We start from the raw sequence: 27,557 nt of genomic DNA, 5'->3' as shown, positions 1-27,557 counted from the left end.
CATTACCTTTCTATTTTATTTATTCATATAATACCTGGAGGAATCAAAATATGCATAAATCTTTGGCAAGAATTTTATGCCCATGAAAATATCATTTGTAGGAAAAGCACCAGGGTTTCAAAAGGTGGATTTTTTTCTGCAAATTGCCTTCACTACACTGAATTCAGAGTACCCAGAAATATGTTACATGAATGCAATAGTTATAAGGTATTTTTGGGTGTCCTTTACTTACTTAGAGATGAGAACAGTAGAAGCTAGATGAGTTGGTATGAACATTTCCTTTGTTTCCATGGAAAGTGTGCAAGATTTTTCTGGGTCAAAAATTGAGATGGATTTTGCAGAACCTCATATGAAGAACTTCTTCATTGTGGGAGTTTCAGCCTTCAAATTGGCAGAAGTACTTTTAAGTCTAACTCAACTCAACCATTGTGGTAGCATTTACAGCCCTGCATACAGAATTTATAATTCAGACATTGACAGGCATTATACTTTCTTGTAATGGTCTCGCCCTCAAGGACATGGTCTGAGTGAGAATGCCCTAAAGCTACATGTCCTGGGCAGCGTTTCTGGGAAACAGAAGCACCACATACATACATACACATATGTAGGCACACACATATGCACACATACACACACATGTAGGCACACACATATGCACACATACACACACAGTGTTCCATAGACAAATAAGTCAGGAAGCACTTCGTTACTAAGTAATTAGTAAATATCACCTCCTTGGATATTTACCAAGCACATTTGCCTACAAAAGACTCTAAAGAGGCCTAAGTAACTTTGCTACCCCAAATTATTGGGCTAACTTTGTAATGTTCTCTACTCCCACCCCACCTGATGCTGTCTTCTCTCCAGCACTCTATGTTTTCATTAATTTACTCAGCAAACTTGCATTGCCTGACATTGTGCTAGACACCAAGGTGTAGGACAAAGTTCTTATCTTCAGTAGCTCATGGCCTATTGGGGAAATGGGGAGGTAAAATAAAGAGTACTGTGACAAGAGCGCTAATGGATGTGCTCACGTGGAGCTGGGAAGCAGCAGTTGTTTGCAGGAAGGTGAAAGACAAACCCTGAGCCAAGTTCTTCAAAAGTGAAAATTGACCAGACCAATAGTGGAGAAAAGGAGATTCCAGGCAATAGGAGGCATACGAAATTCATTAGATAAGAATAAATGACAAGTTTGCCCTGATTTGGATACAGGTTTGGAACAGGGCACTGGAGCCTGGTAAGATGCAAAAAGCAAGACAAGATCGCCAAGAATCTTATTTTTCATCTGGGTTTGCCTTTCACTTTTTCAGCACTGGTCCTAGGACTGGGCCTGGCAGTTCTAGTTTGGCTTTTCATGTCCTCTTCCCAGAAGCAGGGAGGGGTGGCACATTAAATGATTCAGAATATGGGAACCCAGGTTCCAGAGTTGTCGAAGTTGCTCAGAACAGGAGGCAGCTGTTGATGCCACTGGAAACTCCCCGAAGAATGATGGGTGAACTTGATAACACATTTTTTTCCTCTCTCTTGATGATTTGTGATATAACCAAGCAATTCATGCTTTCCTGCATACAAAACCCAGTACTTCTTCAGAAAATGGGTAGTGTGCTCATCATAACTCTGCTCTCTGCCTGGAAATTGTTGCGTAAAATGATTTTCATAAGACAAACTGTCATTATTGACAAGTGGTGAAATAATACCCCAGGTTCTTTTTCTCTCTTTAGATCCTGGCTGCATCATAATGTTCCTCCCAAATGCTTTTTATATTTTCCTCTCAGTTATGTATGTATGTATTTGTAAGTTTATAAGTGAAACAAAATTTTGTTTCTAAATGTTGTTATGTTGTATGAAGTCCAGCAAAAAAATCCACTATAGCAAAATGATCATGAAAAAAGAAAACTCTCCCAGTTATTTATTTCCTCATCTCTGGTTGGTCTTTGGGGTCCCTTCTAACATTAATGTAGTGTCCTTGGATTCTATGGGAGGTGTAGACACTTGAGGACAGAAGCTCTGGAGTATACTTGCCTCAAGAGGGTATCTGTCTTTCACAGACTCTTTGGGAAATGGTGGCACATATTTTATTTGTTGTTCTGACTGAGAAATGTGAGCAATAATTATGGTAACATCCATAGAATTTCCCCTGTGGTGTAAAATACCAATAAAACTCTTACAATATTATTCTTTGATGACTGATATTTGTGATGGCTGGAATTCCTTATAGGGCTCCCTGAAACTGGGACTGTGTACTTGTCACCTAGATCTATGTACCTGTGGGGATGTCCAGGCTGTGGGTGGCTTCCAACAATCATTTCATTCATACATCTGACAAATATTTATTGGGCTCCAGCCATGCGCTGGGAGCATCATGCTAGGGGCTAGGGAAGAAGGATAAATAAGAGTTCACAGTTTAGAAGGGAACACAGATGTGCGGTCCACTCAGCAGATGTGCATTGGATGCCTAGAATGGGGGTGGCTCTTGACAAATAAAAATGAGAAAAATGATAACTGATACGTGTGTTCAAGTTTCGAGGTCACTAATCTGTGGTGTCTAAGACTCAGTTGGCTCAAAGAGGAGATGGCATTAAACAGAATTTTAAGAGAAGACTAAAGGCTTACCAAGCAGCTAAGATGAAGGCCCTTCCATTCAGATGAAGCAACATTTCCAAAAGTACGGGGGCATGAAGAACATGGTGTGGTAAGGGAGCTGCAAGTCACTGTGACAGTCTCAGTGTGGCTGGAGATAAGAATTGGAGGCTTAAAAGAACCTTAGATGCCAGTTTAAGAAATTTAGAGAGAGACAGGGAGCCACTGCAAGATTTTGGCAGGAGAATGACTGCCTCAGTTGCTCATATGCAGCACAAGGCTAACAAGGCCAGCATTTATAGAACTATTATGAGCATTGATAATAAGAATAGGAATAGTGAACATTGATTGAAGGCTGCGTGTAAATCAGGCACTGTTTTAAACCTTGTGCACACTTTATTTCATGGCAATGTTACAACAGTCCTCTGAAGTAGGTAGTGGCATTGTTGCAGAGGAGGAAATGGAGGCACAGAGAAGTTAAGCAGGTCAACATCACAGAGTAACGGAGTAGAAAGACAGAAATAAAATCCAGGCAGCCTGAATCCATAATCCTGCCCTCGTTTATAGTTTCTTTGCTGTATGTTAAACTCTGAAAAGTTGAATAAAACACATATGGAGAAATGCACAAATTATATATAAATACACACACACACACACACACACACACACATACATACATACAGTTTGATACATTATCACAAGGACAAGGAAACTATCAACCCACAGGCAAATTCCAACCTGCCACTTGTTTTTGTAAATAAGGTTTTACCAGAATACAATAATTCTTCTATGACTTGTCAATGGCTGCTTTTGCAATACAACAGCAGAATTGAGTAACTGAGCCAGAGAAGTATGATCCCAAAGCCTGAACTATTTACTCTCTGGTCTTCTATAGAGAAAGTTGCCAGTTCTGTATCATCATACTGTGAGCACGACTGGGAAACTAACACCCAGGTCAAGAAGTAATAACAGAACATAGCTAGTGCTATGTGAGTCCCCCACTTGCTTGTTTGCAAACACTGCTCTTTCCCTCCTCCTCCCCAAAGGTAAGCTCTACTCTGACTTCCAACATGCTGAGCTTATTTTGTCTGTTTTTGAACTTCATATAAACAAAATCATACAGTATGTAAGCTCTTCCCTTTCAACTGCTGTGCTATGCTGAAGTGCTTAGCCTACGGTCAATCTCCATTTTCTCTGACCACAGCAGGTGAGCACCTAGGAGATGAGGTATGCTCATCTGTGCCTTGCTTCCTCTTGGAAGAGAATCTTTAGGGTCCTGCCTTTTTAGGTCCTGAGTTGAATTAAGGTCCTCTTTACATATCTGTATTAGTTTCCTTTTGCTCTTGTAACAAATTACCACAAACTTGGTGGTGTCTTAAACAACACAAATTTATTCTCTCAGAGTTCTGGAGGTCACAAGTCCAACATGGGTCTTGTGGGCTAAAATAAATGTGTTGGGAGAATTATGTGTCTATTGGAGGTGCCTCAATTCTCAGTCCACAGTCTCCCTGTATGATCCCTTGTAATTACATGACCTAAGTTACCATCGTTATGCTGATAAGTTGGCCCTCTGGCCTGCTCCCTCCTCTGAATTTCAGACATGTATCCCCAACTCCTCCACTGCCTGCATGAAATCTCCTCCAGTCACCAAAAGCTAAAGTCCTAGAAGTCTTTCTTGCTTTTTGTCTCCCATTTAATCCCCAAATTCAATCACTTGTCTCATTCTGTCCAATACGTATCCACAATATTTTTTGAGTGTATCTACTTCTCATCTCCACTGTCGTCGTTCTAGGTCAGGTCTTCACAATTTTTCCCCAGATTACTCTACCCATATGCCATTCACAGTCTTGTGCTATCTACGTGCTAGCCCACGTGGTCTTCCTAAAGCAAAATCGGATCCTCTCTTTTCCCAGTAAAGAGCTAACTGATTATTTGAAGACAGGCGTAATGCCTTGTTCACCGTCGTGCTCCCGACACCTGACGAAGAGTGTGGTAACAGTGAGCTCTCAATAAATACTAATCCATGTGATTGAGCAGAGCTTTTCCCCCTCTATCCCCTTCCCATTCTACTACCTCCTCAGATCTTCCTCCACTGCAAACCCTCCATCCTAACCTAGGCTTCCTCTCTCCTCTCTATCACCTCTGGGACCAAGAACATCTTTCCAAGAGAACATATATCTACCTTAATCATAGCGCCTGGTCTGTAGTAGATTTCTAATACTTGTGGATGGATAAATGAATCCCCACATGAATAAGTACGTGGATTCGGGAGGTTGTCAGGAAACATTTCCCACAGTATGCAAACATGCTCAGCCCACTTGTCACTTCCATTTGAATTTTGTGTGGCAGGAAATAAACACTTGATTTTGGGCCAAAAGGGACTGGGAAAGCATATCTGGTTCACTCTCCACATTCCAGGCAACATTTCTCAAAGTGTGGCAAGTCCTGTGAGATGTTCTAGCAACCCAGTGAATTCAGGAAACGATTCACTCTCCATTGGAGATTTACAATGTGCATTAGCATATTAAAGATGAAACAACTTGATGGTCAAAAGTTCTTCAACTTTTACCTGATTTTTAGTTTTACCTAAGTCTTTCCCAAGCCTAGGTACCACGGAACCCTTTCCTCCCAGTGATATCCATGAACATTCTGCAGATCCAGTGGTCTGACTGACATACTTTGGGAAATATTAGCCTAAGCAAACATTTGCTTTTTGTGTAATTCGACTTTTACAAGGTGAAAAAAATTTGTGACAATGAATATTCCCCCTGCTGTATGAGCTGATCATGTTCAGAGGAGTCTTCACAATGACATTTTTTTAAACCTGCCAGAGCAGAAGCAGATTTTAATGTTCTCTTTGTCAAAGTAAGCCTTTCCTTTAGTAAGAGGGGAGGAAGAAAGCCGAAGTAATTATATAGTGACAGGAACTTTCTTTTTTCCCCCATTGAGCTCCAATGTCACTCTTCTCTAACAAAGGTGCTATTGAAATTGTGAATCATAAAGTTGATTTTTCTAACTTCTGGGCACCAGTTGGGCTCAGTAGGGAAGGGTCTCTGGTATGGGAGAAGGCATTCTTAGCCAGAGGTCCCTTATTGTGGCCTTCGAGGACTTCACACAGCTATTTTCAATGCCATTTGTTCATTCCACAAACGTGTATAAAACCTCCATTCTGCTAGGTGCTGGCAATGCCCACACTAACAAAACCCATCTGTGGCCTCCCCGAGTAAGTAAAGATTTGAATAAACTCATATGCCACTCTTGTTCTCCATACTAAGACATTTTTAGGGCACACATTATATATCACACTTACCATGTTATGTGCTTTGAATATTCTGAGAAATCCCCACGGATACCTGAGAGAGAGTTATCACAACCATTTAACATATCAGGAAACTGAGGCTGAGGGACTTGGTCAGGAGGTAGAGTTATTAGGGGACAGTGTCCAAGTTTGAAACCAGGGCATATCTACTCTGGAGCTTATTGCTCTCCATGGGACAGTGTGATGTCATTGGTAGAAAGTTAGATGGTTGAACTGCTAAGGGTCAAGGGTGGGCTGTTTTGAAACAAACAGCCACCAAGTCCTTTGTGCCTGTGTTTTAGTAGCTATCACCCAGTTGCAGCAGCAGCGGAGAAACTTTTCCATCCTATCTTTGGCCTCATGCAAATTCCCTCATAGCAACACTGGCTTTGGGAAGAATTACATTTCCTGCTGTAATGATTAGATAGACAGACACATTTAAGTCCTATCAGCCAGAACTTAGCCCTGTGTTTTTCTGGTAAGTTTGTTAATAAGCTTTTCATGCCAGCTTTCTCCCTCTTTACAGCAGGATAATAACTCAGGACTCTTTGTTTTCCATTTACTTCCATCTACATTATTTCCTTTGAGATGCCTATTGCCCTGTAGTCAAGACAGGTGGTATTATCCCCATTTGTGAGGGGCAGAACTGAGGACCAGATAGGCCTCAGAGCATGGCTGAAGGCCCCAAAGGCTAGCACATCATAACCATCTCCATCCTAGTAGTCACAAATGCTATAATTGACTTTTTTCTTTATGCGCCTTTTCTCCATGTCTGTGACAATATCTTGAGGGCAGAAACTATGTCGTCCACTTGTATTTCCTTAGGATGTAGCAAAGAGTCTGGAACACATCAGTGTGTAAAAATGTTTCAGAAATGGATCCTTGCATGGAATCTGAGATTGTGATAACTCCCGAGTTCTTACTTTCAGTCCTGAAAACACCCTGGAACCCCAGACTTACATATCTAAGTGTCGGCTTGACATATCCACTTGTTTAGGCATCACAAGAATAACAAGGACAAAGTAGAACTCTTGATTTTCCTTTGCAAAACTGCTTTTCCTGGGGTTTTCCCATACCAGTAAGTAGCGTCATAGTTTTTCATGCCTGATGTCTAAGTTATCCTTGATTCTTTTCTTTCTGCCAAATTCCACCTCCGATTGATCACAAAGTCCTCTTGACTGTCCATTCATAACACATCTCAGATTGTCCTCCTCTTCCAACACTCTCATGCCCCCCCCAGTCCAAGCCACCATCTTCTCTTCCTTGAGCCACTGACCTTGCTATTCTTGTCATCCTACAATCTTTTCCCCATGAAGTACTCAAAATGATCTTTTGAGAAGGCAAATAAGTCCAAATCACTTTCCTGTTTGAAACTCCTTGCTGGCCTCCCTTTTCACTGGAAAATATGAAACAAACTCAAATTCCTTCTTTTGGTTTGTGAAGCCCTCTGATATGCCTCCAACACCCTTTTGACTCTATGTTGTACCTCTCCTTGTGTTCTTCATGTCCATACATACTGGCCTTCTTGATAGTCCTGAACCTTTCCAGGTTTACTCATGTCTCAGGGCCTTTGCACTGGCTGTTCCCTCTGTCTGGAGCCTACTGTCCCCTCATCCTATTTACATGACTGGCTGCTTCTTGTCAATCAAATCTCAGCCTAAATGTGACCTCATTTAGAGAGGCCATTGCTGGACACCTAGTTTCTGATAGCCACATATCCACTCTCTATTAAATCATCTTATTTCAAGTCTCTCTTTGGACAGCACTTAACGTGATCTGAGATTCTCCTTGTTTCTTTTGTCTATTTCTCCCTCCACCACCCACTTTTCTACCTGTGGTTTGCAAGCTTCAGGAGAGCAGATATCCTCCTGTATTTTTAACTGCTCTGTCCCTTGTACAGTGCCTGGGACACAGCATGGATCCCAGGAATATTTATGCAAAGGATCTCAGAGATATCACTTCTCACTGTATAGTGAGTGTTGGCATTTTATGCAGAGTAGATGGCCAAGGACTAGAAGGATGTCATCTAAGTTAATTCTTGAACAGCCTGGGTTGAGATACAGTATTATCTTTCATTTTTCAGATGAGGTAGCTGACATTCAAGAGGTTAAGCAACTTGCTTAAGATTAATAGAACTTAGTGATCAATTAGACCTGGAGGGTGAGAAAAAGAAATAAATCAAGAATAATTAAGATTTTTGGTGTGAGAAACCGTGGAGCAATTTTCTGAAATGGGAAAAACCCCTGGAAAGCAGGTTTGCAAGGGAAAAATCAAGAGTTCTGCTTTGGGCATTTATTCTCATGATGGCCAAAGACACCCTCTTCATCATAGTAAACAGGTCAGAATTTGAGCTCCTGCCCTTGGGCTCCAAATATTATGCTGCCTTCCCCATCAGTGTGGTAAACTTTCACAGTTTCTTTCCTTCTCTGCAACAAGGGTGCTCCATCTAAGTAATTTTCCACAGAACTTACAGAGTGGTGGGTCATGCATTTCTGCAGTCTGGAGATAAGAAGGATAATATTCCAACTGGGAAGTGTAAGTGATACCCCTTAAAAGAAGGTTGAGGAGGCTGTTTGCTTTGTGCTCTGACGGCTGGTAAGTGGGGCCTTTGAAGGTTCACAGGAAGAAGTGAATTTCATGGTCAGAAGAGGGAAGAGAGAATCTGCACAGGAAGCGCTCCCTTCCCCTCCCAAGCCCAGGTCTCTGAGAATAACCTTACCTCCTAATGTGGATGGGGCTCTGCAGTTTCCAAAGCATTTCACATAGTTGTTGTATGTGAACCTCACGACAATCTGCAAGACGTGACATTTTATTCCCAAAAAACTGAAGAGAACACTTAGGATCGAGAGAATTTAGTGGTTGTCCAAGGTCATAGAATTACAAGTGCGATGGGGCAGATGTTCAAAGACGATCTTCCTGTGAATGGTCCAGGCTCCACATGCTGCTTTTTTGTGGAAATCCTGTGGCCACTCTTCTCAGTCCCCTGCAGATGACCACTTTCCTCTTTCCCTTCTACGGATTTCTATTTTCCTCCCACCTCAGTTCTGGAGCTCACTTTCTTGCCAAACTAGCTACAAAGCTGAGTTTATAACCCCTGGGGCCTCTGTTGAAGAGTGACCTATCCATCAGCTTCAGGAAAAGTTACTGTGAAAAGGAGTCAGTCAGGGTGGTCAGGGGAGATGTGAGTGGGTTGAGGGCCCTACTCATAGCTCTGTGTCTTGTGCTCAAAACTGGTGGTTCTCAAACTCTCGGGAATGATGTGGAGAGCTTGTTAAAACTCAGTACTGGGCGCCACCTACCAGAGTTGCTGATTGAGTAGGTGTCAGGGTGGGGGCCTGAGCATTTGCATTTCCACAGGATACTGATGCCACTGCTCTGAGGAGGACTGTGAGTAAAACTGCTCTAAAACCAGATCTGCTGCCCCTGGGGAAGGTAGGGTGACAGAGGTATTTATTCTTTGTGGTGTTGATAGATGTGTCTATTGGTATAGCCTCTCTGGGGGAGTAAATGGCAATTCTAATCAGAATCTGAAAAGCATGCTTTTATCTACGGTTCCACTTCCGGGAACTTTATCTTAAAGAGATAATTAAGGATTTGAGCAAAAATTTAGGTGCTATGTGGCTGGCATTATAGGTGCTCAATAAGTCTTTGTAGAATGAGTTATTGAATACAAGGAAGCTCATTGATAAAATGTTCATAACAGGGAGAAATTAGCAGTAACCTAAATGTCCAAAAGTCATTGACTACGTTAGCATATATCCTTTCAGTTGGATGGATACCAGGCAGCATTAGAAAGGATGATCACAATATAGCAATATGTGAAAACCATATTTGTTATACATTTTCAAGAACATTAATAATGACCGGATATCAGTTAATTTTTATTTGTAATGATTGCTATTTTCTATTTTTTTCTTTGCAATAAGCAGATATTATTTGTGTCATTAAAACAAACAAAACCAAAAACAACTTGCCTAAAATTGGCATAAAAGGGTAAGTCTCCACCTGAGTACTTAGCTTTATGACCTAGGACCTTTTCCTGGATCCACCACCTTGGAGGAAGCAGTATTTTTTAGGTGTGGAGGAAGGAATGTTCTTTGCCTTTGAAGAGGCTGTTGCAATCGCAGTTAATGGAAACCAGGCATGTTTGAACCTTAGCTTTCCGGCTGGGTTACTCTTTATCTTGGAGCCCACCTTTAACTCTGGCATGAGCTGTCCTTCCCCGGAGGGCTGATGTGCAAGGCTGGTTTTTAGTGGAGGTGAGCACCCTGGGGTTGTAAACATTAACTGGATCCGGCATCGTTTCGAAGTCAACTTTGGCAAATTGTGTACATCTCCTTTGAAACTTTTAAATTAGTTGGTCAATATTAACTAGTAGTGATTATTTGATTAACATTTCAAGGGAAGTTATTGATTACTGTTTGATGGTTTTAAAAAATAAACAAGAACATTGGTATCTACTTTTTCTTTAAAAAGAAATGTTACCACCAATAGTCTCTACTGTATTGTAGACATGCCATTATTAGCATGAAACTTCACTCATCTGGGCTGTTAAGATGAATGATGTTGCCTACGGTTGGTTGAATTGTGGGTTAATATCTCTTTTCATTTTGCAGCTATTTTCATGGAATAGGTATTGATTTTTCTAAACACTAAAAATGTAATAAAGTATGAAATAGTTAAGAAAGAAGACGTTACTAGGGAAAGGGGCATTTGGGTTGGTGGAAAATTAAGAACCCAGAGATGGAAATGTAGAGGCTGTCAGTGATCTGTGTGATTATTGATAAATTGCTTCAGAGATTTGCCTCAGTTTCTCAATTTGTACATTGTAGATTTTGAAGTCAGACATTCAAGTTAGTGCTGTGGTTTTAGCATTTATCAGTTGTTTCACCTGGAGGAAAAATCCTCAACCTTTTTGGGCTATAGTTACCTCATTTGCCAAAAGAAGATCTAGAACCTCACTGTAAGTAGATCCCTGATCAGTAAATGTTTGTTTATGGTAATGATGCTGCTAGTAACACAAATGATGGCAAACCTGTTACCAACCACTCAGATTCAGTCCTATTTGCTACCTAAGCCAGAGAAGGGAAAATGCATTTTTATATATATATATACACACACACACACACATATACACACACACACACATAATTTTCATCATAAGAGTAATACAATAACAGTCAATTGGAAAGTACTTAAAAAGAAAAAAAAACTTTTTAATTCCACTATTTCAACACAATCACTGGCACTTCTTATGTCACAGATACTTTTATAAAAAAATGTTACCAAGTTTAGAAAACTGAAATAACTTCAATTTCCAGAATCAAGGTTGGATGAGAAGGCTTTTAATTCCCCTCAACCCTGAATTCCTTGATTCCAACCATCTAGGAAATTCAGTTTGGAGATACCCTATTTCCCAAGTATTTTTGAGGATTAACTATGAAAGAATAATGAAACATTATTTAAAACATCACAGCTTAGCATTGATTTTTATTAGAAGCCACTGATGATACAATGGCTTTATTCATTCAATCAACAATTAATTCAAGAAATGTTTGATGGCTTGTATGTCTTGGAAATAGGCAAAGCACTGTGGGTACAGAAGTGAACAACCACAGCAAAAATACCATCCCTGCCCTCGTGGGCATTAGAGTCTGATTACGGAGACAGACTTGAAACAAGCAATCACATATATAAACACAGAGTTTCCCACTGTAATAAGGATTTGTAAGGAAAAATAGAGGGTTCTAAGAGAGGGTGTAACCAGGAGCCTCATTTAATCCAGGAGTCAGAGAAAATCTTTTGAATGATACTCATAATGGCAGATGGGTAAAAATTAGCCTAAGGGGATGGGGTGGGGAGGGATGAGATTAGAAGGAAAGAGGGTATCAGAATGAAGATTCCGAAGTGAGGAATAATTTGGTGTAGCTGTGGGTAGGGAGGAGTTAGAACACCGAGGGCTGGAGGGAGCACAGAACATGGTGGAGCCATGGCACAGAGGGCCTGTATGGTGACATGTTTGGATTATATCTTAAGGGCAGGCAGAGACATTGAAGGGTTTTGCCTGAGCAAGAGGCCTGGTTTGATTTACAATTTCAGAGAATCTCTCTGCTGTTCTATGGAGATTGGCTCAAAGGAGGTGAGAGAGCTTGTGTGGGAGCTTGGAGGACAGGTAGAGGCCCCCGGAGTGGGCCAGAAGAAAAGACAATGAAGTCTTGATTTAGGATGGCATCAGCAAAGAGTGGAAAGTGGGTGATCTGAGCATTTTGGAAGTCGACGTTATAGGAATTGGTGAAAAATTAAACGCAAGCATGAGGGAGATGGAGGGGTCCAGAATGTCTCTCAGATTTCTGGCTTAAGAAACTGGATAGACAGCTGTCCTCTCCCTGACATAGGGAGAACACAGGGCAAGCTTAGGTGTTAGCTGAAGCTTTCGGTTTGGAAGAGATTTTGATTGTGAGGTAGGTGAGAGACAGTCAAGTGGAGATGTCAAGCAGGTAACTGAATATACAAGTCTGGGAACTGCATGTGTTTCCTTTCTTCTGATGATCTGAGAACCAGTGAGGTTCTTTACTACTTTAGTGGTTTTTGGTTATTTTATGTCTAATAGGCATCTACGAGGTAGCAAGAGGCAATCTCTACATGTTATTTTATGTAAGTTTGATATGTAGTGAAATGTTCTTCTCTAGTTTCAGCTGAGAAAACTAAGACCCAGAGAAGTTAAAACATGAGACAAAGCACAGATTTTAGAACTTGGTAAAATTTGCTAATGATCAGTGCAACCAGATTCAAACCCAGGTCTTATTCTTGTCTTGATCCAAATCTTCTTATGTCATTTCTGCTATTCCCTTTTCTCTCTCCCTTTCTCCCTCTCTTCCTTTCTTTCTTCTCTCTTTCCTAGCTGTCTAATTCTATCATCTCTATCATCACTTTTATTACTATCTATCATCCAATCATTTGTTATTATCCATGCAATCTGTTTTTGTTTGTTTGTCATCTATCCACCCATCTATTTCCCCAGAAATAGATCAATTTTCCAAGACTGAAGGGCACTTAAATGACCATCAATCCATTCATTTTATAGATGAGGACATTGAGGTCCAGTGGAGAGAAATCTCTTGTGCAGAGGCACTCAGCACTCTGCCCACCCCCAGTTTCCTTAACCAATACCTTTCAGGTATTTTTGTGCTCCTCTGGGGGCAGCTCTGCTTGAAACTGAAAGAGAACACTGCCAGGCTTCTGGAGGTAGAGTTCGCATCTATTTCCAGCATTTCTCCCCCGCTGGTGTTTAACTGTGTGAGACTCCCCTTTGAAGTCCTGCAGAGCAAACGCATCAGCAGGCGGCCTCCCAGTGGCTGCAGCTTCCCAGGAATCTGCAGTCAGTCTGCTTACACTCAGTTTGTCTCCCCTGCTGCTGGGGGCAAGACAGAGAATGGGTTTATAACAGGGGACAAGATAATGATCAAAGAAAAACTTAGAGTGAGGGTTTCAGAAAATCTCCTATGATTGATTTGAAGGTGGAGAAGGAGGAAGCTGCTAGCTGCCAGGCTGCAGATTTGGAATCCTGCCAGGAGTTAACTCTTTGGCAGCTGCCCCCTGCACAGCCTCACAACAGGAGAGGTAAAGTACCAGAGAGAGGTGTGAGGAGGCTACTATCTTTTCACGAGACTTGCCTGTTCCTGACTCATCTCTGCCTTGAATTTAGTTAGCCCAAACCTCCCTGAGACCCAATGAAGAGAAAAAGAAGGGAAGGGCTAGAAGATAAATCCACTGTTCATCTTTGTGCTGCATTCATTTAACCCAGGAGTCAAACTGACACTCTAAGATCAATGGTTATGTCTCTTGGTTGGTTACTACAGTGCATATTTATCAAGAGCCTATGGTAGGCATTACTGGGGCACTAGTGGATCAACAATGAAAAAGACATGTTTTTCCTTGACATGGTTCCAGGGCTCCCTATGTAGTCCTCTTATCCCACCATTTTCCCCCTCATCAGACCAAGAACTAGTCTCCTCATGCCCTGTGCTTCCTCTGGCCACAGGCCTTCTTGGCATGTGCTCTTGCCTTGCTTGAGAAGGTCTGGCTGCACCCTGACCTGCCTTTTGGACATCTTTATTCTTCCAGTCTCATCTCAGGGAATGACTACCCTGAACCTTTTGTGTAGGGCTCTTCCTCCTTTATGTTTCCACTGCAACCTGGCCTATCTCTCTCCATGTTGTGAAATAGATCACTTGTCCATCTCACCAAGTGATTGAGAATTTCCTGAGGATAGAGACTGAGTCTCACTCATCTCCATTTCATTCACAGTCACATGGCACCTGGCACACAGTGGGTGCTCATGAAGTAATGGTTGAATAACAGCCAGTGAGGGAGGGACTCACACTCTGGTGGAGATGTCAGATCTACTTTCTTTTTTTTTTTTTTTTGAGACAGAGTCTCATTCTTTTGCCTGGGCTAGAGTGAGTGCCGTGGCGTCAGCCTAGCTCATAGCAACCTCAAACTCCTGGGCTCAAGCAATCCTACTGCCTCAGCCTCCCGAGTAGCTGGGACTACAGGCATGCGCCACCATGCCCGGCTAATTTTTTCTATATATTTTTAGTTGTCCGATTAATTTCTTTCTAATTTTAGTAGAGGCGGGGTCTCGCTCTTGTTCAGGCTGGTCTCGAACTCCTGAGCTCAAACAATCCGCCCACCTCAGCCTCCTAGAGTGCTAGGATTACAGGCGTGAGCCACCGCGCCCGGCTAAGATCTACTTTCTACCTACACTGATATACTGGTGTAGGTGCTGCCATGGTGGGATATAGATTGTGCATTGGATGCTCAGGGAAGGAGTGAGCACTGGGATGCTGATGAGAAACACATTTCATAGATAATACTTTTGCACTGGGTCTCAAAGTGTAAATAGGTGAAAAAGCAAGCAAAGGGCACCTTAGAGGTAGGAGCAGCAGAAGGACAGGCCAGCAGCAGGCCATGGTTCGGGCTAAAATACTGCAGCTGTCGCAGGAGGTGGAGACAGACAGCATCGAAAGGAATTGGGGAGGGGAGGGATGGAGGAGAAAAAACACAAAGGAACTAGTATCATTTAAAACTTTTTATTATAAAAAATTCGAAGCATCCCATACTAAGAAGAATAGTATAATGAGCTCACATATCCCCATTGCTTGGCTTCAACAATGATCAACTCTTGGCCAATATTGTTTCATTTATAAACCCACCCACGCTGCACCTCCACTCCAAATTTTTTGATAGAGATGAAGTGGATTCAACAGGTTATATTGAAAATATAAATATTTCAACATGCCTCTTTAAAGAGACTCTAGTTTATTTTTAAAAACATACTACAATATGATGATCACATCTCAAAAATTCTACATCAATTACTTAATACCATCAAATGCACAGTATTCAATTTTTCTATTGCATTTTTTTTTTATGGTTTGTTTGAATCAGATTCCAAATAAGTTCCATACATGGCAATTGGTCAATGTTTGTTCCTTTAAATCTGTAGTTTCCCTGTCCTTCTCTTTTTTGGTGGTTATTCTTGAAAAATTTTATTTTTATTCATTTGTTGTGGCTGTCGGTGTTGTTGAAGATACTGGGTTGTTTATTCGAGAGTTTCTCAGTTTGGATTTTGCAGACTTCATCTTCATGATGTCATTTAACATGTTCTTTTCTCTCAGATTCAGGTTCAAGTTTTTTTTTTGGCAATAATTCTTGGTAGAGGCCATGATTTATCAATCAATTTATAAATCATGAGGTGCATCAAAAGGAGGTGCAAAATGGTGATACTCTAATTCATGTCATCTTGCGACGTTTAAAAATAACTGCCCACTTTCAGAACACTTTGCCCTTTTACATCATGTCCCTCCTGGCTTCTGACAGGACGTCTCCTTTCATCCACAAAAGATTATGCTTCAGACTTCAGGGTACGATGTTGGCAGCCTCATCCCCTGGGATGAATCCTGGCATTATGGAGTCCACTGGGAGTTTCCCCTTGGAAGCTTGATGAGAGCTGCCCAGGGTTCAGAGAAGCTGCTCGCAGGCTCAGGCAGGGCCAGGGCTTAGGGGGGCCAAAGGCATCTGGGGAACAAGAGGAAGGCACAGCTCACCACTTCACTTCTGGGGACAAGATGCCCCTTCATCACCAGCAGTGTGATCTCATGCTAGATTCCTCCTCCATATGATGGGAAAAAAACTATTTCCTCTTCAGGTTACTATGATTAGTAATGTAACTAGGTGATGATTCTAAAGCAAATAACACTCAGCCACTGCCCCCTTCCCTCTGCCTTTGTCAGGTTGGGTCCTCTGGGAAGCCAAGACAGAAGGAAATGGGCAAGAGATTTGTTGGGGAAAGTGCCATTGTAGGGTAAAGGGAAATGGAGCCAGAGTAGATGGAGAGAAGCTCAGATGCGACGTGGGGCTGACCCCTGCGAGGGGAAAGTGAGGCAAGGAGCAGGAGTGAGGAAGAGCCTCAGACCACACATGAGCTCCGACAGAGTCTCAGACAGTCAGGTGGGGAAGCCCTGAGCAAAGGCTGACACTAGAGCAGTGCTGCACTGGGCAGGGTGGCCCGGCCCTTGCATCCCTGCAGTGCTATTGTTAGCCGGGAGCAGTGGGGAGAGCATGTCCTCCACGTGAGCACCCTGGCAGATCCTGACAGTGTGGCAGCTGGAGGCTGTTGGATTCCTATGCTCTGCCCAGCGGGTTCTCTGTTGAGGGGACATCTAAGCAGGGTACTGTCCTAGCGTCATGGCTGCTGTACACCTCTCCATCTTCTTCCATCTTTCCACGTCCATGCTGTGGGATAAAGAGTTCTGACACTCATTGTATTAGTCTGCTCAGGCTGCTATAACAAAATACCCATGGACTGGGTGGCTTAAACCACAGAACTTTATTTTCTTATAGTTCTGGATGCTGAAACTCCACGATCAAGGTGTCAGCAGGCTTAGTCTCTCCTGAAGCCTTCCTTTCTGGCTTGCAGATGGCCGCCTTCTTGCTGTCACACATGGTCTTTCTTCTGTGCAAGCATCCTTTCCTCCTCTTACAAGAATACGAGTTTTAGTGGATGAAGGTCCCACCTTTATGACCTCATTTAACCTTAATTGCCTCCTTAAAGTCCCTATCTCCAAATACAGTCACACTGGGGGTTAGAGCTTTAACATATGAATTTGAGGGGGACATAATTCAGTCCATAATTCACTCATAGACTTCATTCAGTAAATGTTTATTCCTTCCCCTCATCCTTCCCCATCTTCCTCCCTCCCTCGTTCTTCATATTAAGAGTCTGCCATGTTCTACCTCATGTGCTAGGGACACAGAGACAAAAGATACAAGAGGATCATTGGGACTGGTGCTATATGGTGATAGGTGCAGTGATAGGAGGGATACTGAGAGAACACAAAGGTGAGATCTCTGTTCAGACTCAGCTTGTGGGGGTGGTCAAACATCACTTTCTGGAGGAGGTGGCATCTGGGTGAGCTCTAAAGAATGGATAGAATTTAGCAAGTGAAGCATGCTCGGATACCTGGAGTCTTGAGAGATTTTAGCTGATGCAGGCAACTGCTATTAGTCCAGTGTGCCTGGGGCATAGGGCAAGCACTGAGGAATGTGCTGGGAGCCAGGAACAGAGAGGGGTGAAGGTTCTGGTGCTGCAGGTGCTGGTGCTGCTAGCGCTGGTGCTGGTGCTGGTGGAGTGCATGTTACAGAACTCTGATTCCCTGCTCAGACTTTAGGTTTACCCTAAAGGCTTGTTACAGCCTGTTCCTCCTCCCTCCTCCCTTCCTTCTAGTCATTATATATATTAACAAACTAACTCCCAAACATTTCAGGGTATCTGGACTTAATCTAAGACTCACAGTGCCTTTTGTATGTTTTCACAAAACCACAGACGCTAATGTTGCTCACATGGAAAAGGTATCTTAACCCTGCCCTCCTTCCCCTCACCAGCCCACTCGTACGGAAAATCTGCAGCTCCCAGAGATATAGCTGTTCTGGTGCTATAAACAGTGGCATGTCACTGTCCCCCTGTTATTAGTGTAACTGCCGTGCATGCCAAGCAGATGCTCTCCTCTTACGAGCTGCATGTGAAAGGGCCCGGCAACATCATATTAAGACCCAAAAGATGCAATTTAAATTTCCTGTGGCTGTGGAGATGCCGCCGACATGGTGATTACATATGTCAAACAAGTGCGATGCAGCAGGGGGGCCTGTAATTGTGTCTCCCAGGCCGTGGGCTTCAGGTGGAGGTGAAGACCTGGTGACAGGGACATGCACTGCTGGACTGCGCTTGTGTGCAGTAGGTGCCCAGCACATAGTTGGGTGTTATTTATTTCAGAGATGGAAGGGGCTAAGGGAGCTAGGAGTCCAGAAGGGTTATTGCTGCTGATAAGGAAGATTAGTCTCAGAGAGAAGTTACCGGCATAAGGTCATGATCACACAGCTAGTTAATGGCAGAGTTAGGACTAGAACTCGGCACTTAAATGCAATTGCAAAATCCACTCATTTGTTCATGAAATATATTTTGAATGCCTAGGCTCTCAGCATACATGGGAATAAGAACAAGGAATTTCCATCTAGGGGTTCACAGTCTGGCTGCATCTTAGAAGCATCCTGGTATTTAAACAAACAAGCACCAAAGCCCAATTATGGCTGCAGTTTCTGATTTAATAGGAATTTGGAGAGGCCCAAATATCAGCATTTTCTGAAGCTTTCCCAGATGCAGAACTTTTTGGTCTAGATCTGTGCTATCCAACAGGTGGCTTTGCAATGTGGTGAGTACATAGGGCCATGTGCTAGGAAACTTAGAATGAACATAAGAACTTAAAATATCTTGGTAATAACTTGGTGTTTTGATACTATGTTGAAATGATAATACTTTGAATATATTGGGTTAAACAAAATATATCATTAAAATTAATTTCACCTTTTTTCCTTTTAGAAATGTGGCTACTAAAAAATTAATATGGGGTTCACATTATAATTCTACTGGACAGTGCTGGTCTTGAGGGAGGTGCAGAGACATTGACATCTTTCTTCAATGACTGTACAATCTCTCTTTGGTTCACAGACACATACGCATGCTGGCACATGAGGGCACAAAGTGGGATAAAGAGAGTGGCTCCTAATCCTACGCCAGGCAATGTAGCAGAGAGGGAAGGAAACTTTGTCCTGGAGTCAAGCTGCTTGGGATCTAATTTGAACTGCAGTGATGATTTGTTGGATGACCGTGGGTAAGTTAACTCTCTGTTCCTCCATTTTTCCATCTGTAAAATGGGAAGAATGAGGCTATATAAGTCTTCAGTGAGACAATGTTAGATATTATTATTATTCTCTCCTCTCTGGGTCTTTTCTGTTGAGATCAGGTTCTGTGACCCTCTGCCGTTGAACCCAAACCTATCTTAGTCATTTATGAAATGTACAATTGTTCCCAACCAATGCAATCCCCAAGCATCAATTTAATTCCATTTCATGGCAGGTTATTATAACACATAAAATATAATCTCTTTCCCTGCTCACTGTCTTTTTGTTAAGTTTTGGGGAAAAGAGAAGTCAGACAAAAATAAGATCCGTTGCTGCTCCTAGTAGAGAACAGATGACATTCTAAATTGTTTACTGATTTTGATATTTTGAGTTAGGAGAATTCCCAGTGGAAGCCAGGCCAAAATATGGAGCAAATTTCTTTCTCTATAAGTTGCATTGAGACTCAGGAGTTTACCTTTGGTGGTAGGGATGTCTGGATGAGGACTGAGCACTAGACTGAGTGGACAGATCATGACCCAACTTGTGGTGACATTTCTTCCCTTTTTGGGCTGATGGGATCAGAGTAGAGAAGGTCCAGCTCCTTCAAGAGCCTGCACTGTCTGCTTCGCTTCACATTGCAGGAAGGAAGCAGCATGTTCTTGGGGTTTTGACCGAAGTCCTGTCCATCCAAGATTGTCAGTTCCCTTAGAAAGATCAAAGCACTATAAACAACAACAACAACAACAAAAATTGATAGGAATAATAGGATTGAGAAAGAGTTATTATCTTATCAAAATCCTTCTTCAGAAGTTCTTGGCCTGGGGTTCAGCCAGGATGAAGGAGAAAGGTAGCCAGAGACCCAGAGAATGCACTTGGGGAGAGGAGTTATCTTTGGGTGGTTTCAGTAGAAGAGAATATATTCTTCATAGTGAATATATTCTGACAAATCTAGACCTGATCCACTCCCTGATGCCAGAGACTAAGTAGTCCACCTTTGGGGATCAGTGGGGCCATTAAGAAAAGTTCTATGAATACTGTCAACTGTGCAACGGCTAGAAGAGTCTAGAAAAGTCTAGAAGAGACATGTTTGAGACTTGATTATGGCACTAAATATATAAGCATAAGAGAGCACTGGCCTCTCCGAACCCCTCTTTCCTCATCTGTAATATGGGAGCAACTGCCTTAGTTTATAGGAATGTTATAAAGGTTAGATCAGAAAATGGGCATAAAAGTATTTAATTGAAAGCTAAAATGAATATTACAAGGATGCAAAAAGTTCTTGGTAATTCTGAGCAGACAGAGATTAATGTGATGTGGACTCACTGTAGATGCTAAGAGAGGGGCTGGACTAGGAATAATGGATTTATTAGATGTTTGTTGACTTTTAATTTCTTTTATCTTATGATTACAACAATACATATTGATGAAATTTGGGGGGAAAACATAAAAAAGAAAATGAAAATCATTTCTAATCTTCCCACTCAGAACTAATGCTGGCTAAAATTTTTGGAAGATCTGTACCATATATGACTTTGGTGAAATAGAAGAAAAAATATTCTGGTTATTTAATATTATTTGAACACAAAGGCTTAGCCTGGGCAAGGAAGACATTTGGGTTTGGGGTGGGGGAATGTACAGGAAGATATGGTTGGAAACAAGTCAGACGGATTTTGTATATAAAGGCACCAATAATTTTCCCTTCTTGCTTTCTTTTTTGGAGGAAAGCTATGAACTCCCAACTTCTCTATCTCCCCTTCCTTCTTTCTGACCTTCGTATTTTATGAATTCCTTAAACACATTGATAACACTTGCTTTGAGAAAGGTGCTCTCTCACCCAGACAAGAACACAGAGGGCTCGAGGGCCCTTCCGTCCCTGGTGGAACTGTTGTGCCACAGTGAGCCATTGTTGAATGAATTGTATGTCTTCTGGGTCCCTACATGGGCTTCCCACTGGGTTGCTAATGACAGGAACATGTTGGAACCTCAGGCCTGAACCTGCTGTCCTCATAATACTCTTCTAGAGTGCCTTTTCTGGCTCCTGGCCTTCAGGAACCAGGGCATTTTCTAGCCCCTCATACATGTTTTACAATGGGCTTTGTCATACGTGACATGTGGCTGAGAAGTCTGTGCATTGTGATTTCTTTCTGATTCCAAAGGGTGAAGTGAGGGAATGGAGCAGGGGAGAGAAAGATGAGTGGAATGTGTGCGTGTGTGTGTATGTGATAGAGAGAGAGGGAAGAGAGAGAGAGAGAGAAGGGGAGAGATAATGAGTGAGCAGAAAAGCATGAAGGATGGAGAAAGGAAAGGGAGAGAGAGAAAACACAGAAAGGAAATCCAAGACATGGCATAAAGAATGGACAGAGCAAAGAGAGGGAAAGAAGGGAGATAGCAGAGGAGCTTGAGTGACAAAGAGAGTGAGTGCAGGGGTGAGAGAGACAGCCATTGTCACTTAACGATTAATACAGGATTAAATAAAATATTCATGAAAGGAAATTGGAGCTATAAACAAATCCAAATGCTGGGTCCCTGCCCCACCTCCCTGTTCCTACTCAACAGTAAATTGTGCTCTCTATTGTCATCACATGGAAACAATTGGTGGATGGTACCGGGGAAGCTTCTTTCCTTGCTGGCACTTGGCTCCCTTAAAAGCACTTCTGCTCATCTGCTGGAATCATTCTTGAGCTTCTGTGAGAGTGAGGCACTTTTGAGAAGGCCCTTGGCACCTTGGAGGTGAACCAGATGTCTTCTGCCTCTGAACTCTTACTTGTGGCCAGAGTCTCCAAGCCCTCCCTGAACCAGGGTCTTCTTTCCCTGCGGGAGATGGCTGGAAAAATCCCTGCATACATCCCTCCAGAGCCCAGTTCTGGTAAGAAACAGAAGCTCACTAGGTCCAGGGCCATTTGCCATCTGACCAGCCCAGTGCCATCAAGAAAATAGTCCTGGGAAGTTGCAAGTCTGTCCAAGTCTCCACTTGCTCATCTATGTGAGTGTACTATTGTCTAACTTGGCAATAGCGTTACCCATGAGAGGCCATGTGCGAGTGCTCTCCCAGGGCTGGCCATAGGATGGAGGACTTGGTACTTTCACCTTCACTTTCTCCCACCTTGCTGTCTCCCTTATCTCTCATCAACGTGGGATGAAACTGTTGCCACCACCTCTAGATCCTATCTCCAGGGGCATAACGGCAAGGTTGGTGATTAGAAGTGGGAGTCCTTCACTGTTCTCCATGGAGGTTAGCCCCTGGGGAGGTCATGTGGGTTCCTCACATCCTCGACCTCTACATCAACCTACCTGAAGAACTTTTTGTTTTCCTACTGGAGAAGTTACGTAGGGGCTAAATTTATTCCTGCTTTTGCTTGGTTTCTGAAGTCTGGTATTTCCATAGCTCCAGAGGAGCAGAGGTCAATCCTTTTACTATAAAAATCACTTGAGCCATCAATTTCTGATTATAATGATGATTTAATGGTCTCCTTACCTTCTGACTTCCTTACTTAGTTTTTGGATTTTAGTGTCCTCATTTAAAATGGAGATAATAGCATTTACTTCCACGGGGGCTTTTTGAAGATCAAGTGGGGGCTTTTTGAAGATCAAATGGGAGCTTTCTAAACTTTTAAACCTACCCGAATGTTACATATTGTTGTGAAGTGCATGTGCAATTTTACCTCAGTCTGAAAGCTCTGGAAAGATAGGAAATGTCTCCATCTTTTCACTGCTGCGTCCCCAATGCCCCTGCAAAATACTAGGCACACAGTAGGTACTTAGATGATGTTTTCTGAGCAAATAACTGACCTCAGGTCTTCAGAGGTTCATCTTTGATGCCTCATACTCATTCTTATCATTGTTCTTTTTTTTTTTTTTATTTGATTAGAGCCTGTGGCTGCCAATAGCCCTAACTCTATCCCTTAACCCACAGCTCCCAGGCCCCATCCTAGATTCTGGTGTAGAGTTCATGGATAATTCAGCAATTTACAGGATAATTTGGGCTAGCCCACACTGGCCCATAGGACTTGAAAGAGGCAACTAAGAGGAGACTGGACCACTCAAGGCTGATCCAGCACGGAATACATGTTACCCTACTCTCAGGAATAGGAGGGTTCCTTTCTAGCTTCAGAGGAAGGATAAGAGGTAATTCCAAAACAGCGCAGTGGTCTGAAAATGACACATGTGTCTACAGAAAGATGCATATTTGACAAGCCAAGGATGGCTGGACATAGCTTGACCTTTTGGGGTACAAGCTCACACAATTTGCCTACTGTTGGTCCATCTTAAAAACAGGAGCTGTATACACTTCCCCATGATACCTCATTTATCCCATCTAACTAGGGCATATATTGTCTGTGCACAAGTCCAGCACAGGTCTGGCTCTCCACAAGTGTTCAGTAGAGTTGATGGATTAAAAGATTGCATGCAAGAAATGTCCTATTCCTTTTCCCTGTATCATCTGTTCTCTAAAGCCCTTATTACCCTCTAACTTGCCATCCATTTTCCTTGTTTATCGTGTTTGTTACATGTTCCCTCCAAATCTGTAAACTCCATGAGAGCAGAGATGTTTAATGTTTTGTTTGTTTGTTTTTTCCTCTGCAATATGCACAGGCTTAGAACAGTGCCTAGCACATATTAAGCATGCACTGATTATTGTTTGTTTATTTATCGTTCGTAGATAAGCAACTGATTTTCTACATAAGTTGCACTTACTCCTTTATGTAAAACAAGACCAAACAAAAACATTTCAATACATCTTTTTTTCCTGATATAAATGCCTTAGGAAATATTATACGATTCCCTGCCTTCTCAAATGGGATTTAAACAATAATACTGAATACCATATTTAACACACATTTGGCTTGTAAAAAGTGCTTTATTGAATTAAATCACTTAGTTCCTATAATAACCTGTTTCTATGGATGAGGGAAATGAAGCACAGAGAGATTAAGTAATTTGCCCAAAGTCGCTCAGTGTTTAAGTTACAAACCTAGCATTTGAACCCAGGCAATCTGATCTCGGAGCCTGGAGGCTCAACCATTACATGATATTGTTTCTGAACATGAGTTAGGTGGTTTGCAAAGAGACAGTGTCTCCATTGTGAAGGTTAAATCTTTTATCACGGTGACCCCTTTGAGAGATATTAAGATCTTAAGATGTTAAGAGGGGTTTCTTGCCACATAGATCACAGAGTATTGCAGTTTTCTAATTGATATGTTTTCTCTTTCATTGTCAACTGTTCCCAGCTGATTTTATCAGGACTTTTCTGAGAAGTTCTGAGGCAATGATGCTGGTCTGCCATATCCAAGAGGAAACCAGATAACCAAGACTTTGTTTTTATTCCCCAAGTGGATTAACCTACTAAATCCTACCAGCAAGTTTCTGGAGAACTATATAAATTGCACAAAATCAATAGTCTCTGAGGTGTGACCTCTTCGCAGATTGCGGCTGTTGAGAAGATGCTCTCTATAGCCTTCAAGGACACAGGTGTCCAGGTGTCAGGCAGCAAGTGACCTCATCAAGCCCTGATATCTGTGTTGCTTATAATACTTTATCCTGCAGCTCTGATTGTGTAATGTGTGCTGAGTTAATATTAAGTGTGTTTATGTGCGTCTTAATTGTTATTGCTCTTCTGTTCTCATTGTGTTCCAAAAAGGCAATGATAGGTAAAAAGAAAATTGGCGTGACACATACATCTTACTTAAAAGGCACAAAGCCTGCCTGTGCCCTTATGAACCAGAAAAGAATTTTCATCTTAGAGGTGTGTCAGGTCCTAAGAATTCCATAAGTATGAGTTGTTCTGTACTAAGGCAATAACGTAGACATCGAGGCATGCAATACAGTTTGTTGATATGAATTAAAGGTAGTCATGGGCATGGACTTTGTGATGGCCAAAATCATTTGCCCTCGTATCTAGATTTGTGGCTGGGAGTGGTAGATGAGGCCGAAACCTACATTCCACATAGATGATGCAAATTTATATGGACCAGTTCGCCATCTTGACATTATGAAGTCCATTCTCCAGTCAGTAAGTAAAGAAACAACTATATAAAATCAAGACAGATAAGTGGTCATTTATTTATTTCCTAAACATAATTTTTTCTTCTTATGGCATAAATATCAACAAATATGGGAAGAAATTTAGTGATCATCAATATTTTTATTCATTGGAACCAAAGGTCTATCCTGTAGGAAACAGTTTTGACACTTATTTCACACTGAGTATAGTACTAAGGGATTTATTGGATTAAGTCATTTAATCTTCATGATATGAATATAAAGCGTGAATGTGAAGAATGTGGGCAAGCCTTTAGGACAAATGTCTCCCTTTCTTTATATCAGAGAAGTCAGACTGGGAGAAACCTGTAATTGTTCCCTCTGGGTAGGAATCTAACTTTTCTCATTCATCCAATATTGCCTTCTCCATGAAATCTTTTTGATTTCTCCTGAAACATGTGATTTATGTTCCCTGTTTACATCCCCAAAACCACCTGGTTGCACTCTCCGATGGCACTGATCCTATTCCGTCAGGCAGTGTGGTTCTCTGAGGACGTGTGATGGGCTATGAGCAAGGGATCTGGAATCACAAGACATTGGTTTCACTTTTCTGAGGCTCTCTGGGTAAGTGGTACTAATAGCAGTATTAACTACCTTAGGGGTCTCATGAGACCTAATCAGAAAACCTGCAGATATAGTTTGTTAACTGGAAACACAGTTTAAAGAAATTTGTTATTGAGCACTCTGAAGCAAGTGCTGGGCTGAGTTCACCTCTGGTCTAGGATACCTTTAAAGACGCCTGTGAACTAGCAGTCTTGCTCAGGTGTGTGCTGAATGAGTATTTGAGGAGGCAACCAGATGCCTTCTCAATACCTAAGTAGCTCTGAGACATCTCAAGAGTGTCTTCACAGGGACTGAGAAGCAGGGTAGACAGACCCTTTGGCTGGGTTCTTTGAGATAAGTGAGGCACTGTGCTTCCCTTTGATAGCTGAAAGGACACAAGACCGAGGGAGATGCTTTTATCAGTAAAGGGGAAGCTACTCTTTTTAAAAACCTTCCTTAATGTGACAAAATCCTTGATCTTAAGGCCAGGAGACTCAGTGCTAGAGATGTGAGAGGCATGCTCTGTATGGGGTAGAAGGACAACATTTGGCGAAGTTCGATTCCCAAATGCAGGCGTGCTTGGTTTTCCTGCACCTTTGGAAGGAAGGCTGTATTTGTGAGGCGACAGAACAATTTCCATGGCAACAGACTGTCTGGTGTCAGAAGAATAGAAATGAAAGCTTTGTGTGCCAACTCAGTATTTATGTGATGCTTATCACTTTGCCTCCTGCAACGCAGAGAGGGCTTGATCTCTCAGCAAACATGCTTTTGTCCAAATGATGCCAATGTAGAAATCATGCCATTTCTATCAGCATTTTCACATCTAAAGGTTGAGTGTACTATTTTTGTCTTGCAAAGTTTTTGATCGCTGTCAATGTCCTTGTAAACAGGTTTTTCTAGACCTTCAGGGGTGACACCAGGGATAGTGAAGGAGGCAGCTAGGGTCTGGGTGTTGGTTTCCTAAGAATGTGCCCTTGCTGTGGATTGGCCTCCTTGCTGCAGCATGAGGGGAGTAAGGAAATGCACTCAGAGGACTGGATAGACCCTTAACTCCAAAGGGCTAACCAGGCAGGGTGTGACTGAGCAGAGGCACTGGTCTGTGGCTACAGGCATCTTTCTGCAATTGCTCCCCAGAGAAGCTTTGCTTTGAACCTTGGGTCCCAACCTCTGATCCCTTCCAAGACTTTTTCACCATGATTTGTGCCCTGAATACCTTAAAGCAAAGACTTTACTCCTGGCTTCTTTCCTGACAGCAGACTTCTCCACAAACCATGAAGCCTGCTAGTGTTGCTCCTTGGGACCTTACCCTTTTTCACTCACCCCTGTCCGCCCTGATCACATGCCCAACACATCAGAAGCCTGACCACCCCTACCTTGTTCTGTACCCCAGAGACTGAAGGTTGAGAGGTGTTTCCAAAAGGGAGGTACTTTCCATCACTGTCGGGTGGCAAGAGGTCCACAGAGAACATGGAGATGAGAACTCTTCAACATGAGTGGGTAGTGATTAAAACGTTCTCCAATTGTCATGGTAGTGGTTATACATATCTGGGAATACACTAAAAACCATCCAATTGTACACTTCAAATGGGTGAATTCTAGGTATGGTATGTGAATCACATCTTGGTAAAGCCATTTTACAGTAGATCTCTTTTAAGACATGGTTACTGTAGTTAATAACAACGTACTTTATATTTGAAAGTTGCTAAGAGACTGCAAAAAATGATTAGTCACCTAACCCCAGTGAGAGTGGCCTCTATCAAAAGATCCCAAAACATCAAATGCTGGCGAGGATGTGGAGAGACAGGAACACTCTTACACTGCTGGTGGGACTGCAAATTAGTGCAACCTCTGTGGAAAA

This window comes from Propithecus coquereli, unplaced genomic scaffold, assembly GCF_000956105.1.
Source record: "Propithecus coquereli isolate 6110/MARCELLA unplaced genomic scaffold, Pcoq_1.0 Scaffold234, whole genome shotgun sequence".
Taxonomy (NCBI): domain Eukaryota; kingdom Metazoa; phylum Chordata; class Mammalia; order Primates; family Indriidae; genus Propithecus; species Propithecus coquereli.
The sequence above is the reverse complement of the archived record's forward strand: the minus strand, read 5'-3'. Positions refer to the sequence as shown.